This window comes from Toxorhynchites rutilus, chromosome 2 (assembly GCF_029784135.1).
Source record: "Toxorhynchites rutilus septentrionalis strain SRP chromosome 2, ASM2978413v1, whole genome shotgun sequence".
Classification (NCBI taxonomy): Eukaryota; Metazoa; Arthropoda; class Insecta; order Diptera; family Culicidae; genus Toxorhynchites; species Toxorhynchites rutilus.
Window position 1 is genome coordinate 249,802,786 of NC_073745.1, and position 4,258 is coordinate 249,807,043.

Here is a 4,258-nt window from a genome sequence, read left to right on the forward strand (position 1 = left end):
ATGATTTTCGCTAGTGTTGAATGTCTATCCCAAACGCGAACAATGATACACAAACATAAACATTGTAAACAAACACGATGTTCATAATTCACGAACATCATGTACAAACATATCACCCGATGTCGCAGTATTCATTGCTTTCGTTTCGTTTCTTTTCACGCACGGAAAGAAATTATTCATCCTAAAATATTTCTTCGTAGAATACTTTTTCACAGAAACGAACTTGAAATTTAGTTCGCATTACAAAAATTGCATGAACTAAGAGGCTATGAGTTCATGCACATTTTGCAAGTCTGATTATATAATCCTTGGTTTCGTGCAAAGAAAACATTCTCTGAATAGAAAGAAGTTTCTATGAGATTTTTTTGCGTGAATGTTGCCAATTGAAGTCTGGGGAAGCTACTGCACAGCGGGCGACGTCGTACAAATGCTGGCCAAATAAATAAATAATTATCCAAAAAATAGTTTTAGATGCATGTTGATATTTTTATGAAAGTTTGATTAGAGCGTTCAAAAAACCAATTCCAAAAAAATCATTTTGCAGGGTAATGTTTCTGAAAAATTTCTGCATCAAACGCATAAAATCAGTTGAAACCAATTGCAAACTCCAAAATATTATTTCATTATGAAACTAGTTTTGGTATTTTTCATATTTTCTGATTTATGATTATCATGCACATTTAAATTTGCGTTCCCCTCATTTTCAGGGGGAACGAATTTTCTGGGGATATATATATTCTGAAACCTCCTTCAAGTTTGTTGATATAGTAAAAAAGTAAAACGAGAGTCGTTCAACAAGTTGTTTTTTTAAATTTATTACAAGGGAATAGAAATATGTATATAGTGTATGTTGCCAACCGATGTCTACGGAACCGAGTGCGCAGCGGAGCGACGTCATACAAATACTGGCTAAATATTTAAATACCCAAAAATATGTTTTAGATGCAGTTTCAGGAAAGTTCACACCAATTCTTGGTATTTTGATGTGAGTAACTAAACATTTCCGCCACGCTTTATTCAATTTTAGTACTTGTTCAAAAAGCTGATAATAGCCGATGTTACATAAATTCAATTTATAAATTGATGCGTGGACTGAATAATGATATCAATTGTGAAGAACTCTGATATCAATTGACACTTATGTTGTTTAGAACAGTTAAAGAGGTGTATTTTATTTGCCCAAAATTTTAGATGAAGCACCCATTGTCATGATAAATGTTTCCCTTCCCTTTTCATATCAACGCACCAACACACCGTGTGTTGAGTGGTGGTGGTGTGCTGTCTAATTCGCTTCTTTTACTCTACACACTGCTGTTGCTTGGGATGAAAATGCGAGAGAAACTGAACATCATGTTTGAACATCATGGGAAACAAACATGACACATTCTTAAACAACGGGTACAAAAAATAATGTTTGTCTGCAAACATAAAACTGCGAGAGTAGGGAGAACACTGTTCGTCTCGTACCCAGTGTTCAATGTGAAACACGGAAGACTGGTGATAACAAAACAATAAACTCTTTAGATTGAAGATAATTTTGTGATCCTGAAAAGGACCCTTTTTAGCCTGCATGAATCCAACGAGCGAACAAATCGTAATGAATGTATTTTTATTTCTTTCTTTCTTTGTTTTTAAGAGGCTTTAAACTTTGAAGTTCATTCGCCTCTAGCCCAGTGGAGAGCCACAATAAAACCAGCCCAGAGGGGACTGTCGAAAGGGAAACCAAAAAACGCAAAAACACACGCCAAAGGTTCTTTTCAGAACCACCAACATGTTCATAAAGAGTAAACAGTACACTAATCCATTTTTCAGGTAGATAGGTAGGTATTCACGTAGGAGAAGAAAATAAAACAATATATTTAAAATATATATTTAACAAGAGCTGTCCCCTTTGTATAGTCCTACCTCACTCCGGTTATGTCCCTGACATTACCCACCCGTCTTTTTTAGTACTAAAATTTTTGATGAAATTTTTTAAATATTTTTTCTTGATACACCGTTGTAAGATGCACATTCAATATTTTTTTCAAATTTTTATCTCGGATCTTTTGAGGATGGCGTGAAATAAACGAAAAAGTAAGTTTTTCACTATAGATCCTACGTCAAACCACATAGGGGTTCAAATAAACCGCCAAAATTTCTTATTTAATATTCTTTACAATATTTGCCATACAGCTAGTGATTTGGTTTGGGGGCACTTTTTACTCCCTTACCCGCCCAGGCCTTTGACCAAAAAAAAACACACATAGATCTATCTCTTCTAGCGTGATATGTGCGAGTGACCACTTTACCTCCTTACTAAAAATGTTCGATTTTTCAACCTTTTTTCTAATAATGAAAAATGTACTATTTTCAATTTTCATAATAAAGACCGCTTACTATCTTGAACAACAATAAGTTGAGCTACAATATTCTTCGAAGAACGGGAATTTTAGTGGTATGTGGACACAGGAAATGGGCATGTTCCTTAGGGTGACCACATTCCCCCCAGTTCCCCTGCATCTGTTATCCAGGATCAGTGTCTCATTAGAGGAGTTGAATTTTGGAGATGGTTTCTACAATGTTCATTCGTGTTTAATTCGCATTAACATCATTAAGCTTCGTTTCAAGAGCAGGGATGCCAGGTGATTTTTTCAAATGTCTTCACATGGTACGAAATAATGTCTTCAATGTCTTCACAGTTATATCGAAAAAACTAAAATTCATAGCTTACATTTGGACGAAGTTTGATAGCTTATTCAATGTATATATGATTTGGTATTGTTATATAGCACATTTCACTAAACTTGCCTTGAGGTTTTGAAGTTTATTTCAATAAATGTGAACAAAGAATATATTCCACAACTGCGAACTAATTTTCATGAGTTTAGAAATGACAATTAGCCTGATATACCGTTCATTGAGTGAATATCGCCCTGGTTTTTCCACAAAAACGGAACTGTGATAACTCAATTTGTTTATTTCAGCTTTGAAGTTTTGGTTGTAGCTCAAACCATATCCATAAAACTGATTATTGAAACGGTGTGTAATCGGAATACCTTCGATTTGTGAAGTGGTTGTTTGGAAGATCTAGGTTAATCTATTGCATAATATAGGTCCAAATTAATAAAAATACAATGTCACAATCATTCAAATTTCCTAGTGCAAATGAACTAATGTCTTCTAGAGACATTGGAGACCCCTCGTTTTTGAATTCATTCTATATACTTGTGGTTTTTCTGCTTGGAAAAGTTTGAAAAACGAGTGAATGACTCCGAGACTAGCTTTGCGCAGTGGCCATATCATAACTATTGAGGTTTATCCGAGGTGTGATTATTGCTAGTTGAATACTAAAAAAACCCGAGGCAAAAGTCTCTGTTGATTACTAAGAACAAAAGTAAACGAGTGACACTGATAAAAAAAGCGATCGAATGGAACTGATACAAAAGCCCTACTTCTTTTGACGATCTTTCCGGTCAATAGTTAGAAATTTATTAAAATAATATCTCTCAAAAATTCACATACGCTATCATACTGAAATGTTTTCACACATTCCATAATGTCTTCAAAATGTCTCCACAAAATCAAATGTCTTCACAGTAAGTCAAATGTCTTCAAAATGAAGACATGTTTTCAAACCTGGCATCCCTGTTCAAGAGAAGCGTCAAAGATAATAATGGATTTCAGGCGAAATGAACACACTTTTAAAATAGAAATTATGAATGGAAATTAACTTCTTCGAATTAATTTAGTATTCAGTATGAACGAAAAACACTTTTTTCACGAATGGTGAAAAAACCCCATACTAAATTTGTGTTTGAAGATAATTTTATATTATAACAGTAAGTTTTAGTGGGATAATGAAAACATTATACCAAATAGGTTAAATTAGAGTCAGGACAACGTGTTTCAAGAAATAAAATAAATAGCGCTAAGTAAAAATATTCATTCAAATTTTAGCAATTCAAAATCGCTTTCAGGCCGGCTCATCTGACAGAAAGTAGTTTGCCATGTCAAAACTGATATCGTACACAGATGTCGACACTGAACAGTCATCTTCGAGGATGAATGCTTTGGTAGGTGGTATGCAATATTCCATCCGTCGAAAAATGTTGCACACAAGTTTGTTCGCGCATATTTTGGTTCACCGAAAATCCAGCAGATGGCTTCATTCAACAGCCCCTACGATAGTAGATAGAGCAATTACACGCCAAATAATCTGAAAAACACCAAATTTCGACCCAACTCTCTTCGATTTATTGAAACTTGCTACATATGA

The 4,258-nt window shown here is 34.5% G+C and overlaps 1 pseudogene; it reads left to right on the forward strand.

Moving 5' to 3' along the window:
• Nucleotides 1–3,261: 3,261 nt before the first annotated feature.
• Nucleotides 3,262–3,380, forward strand: LOC129772096 (U4 spliceosomal RNA; annotated as a pseudogene).
• Nucleotides 3,381–4,258: the final 878 nt, after the last annotated feature.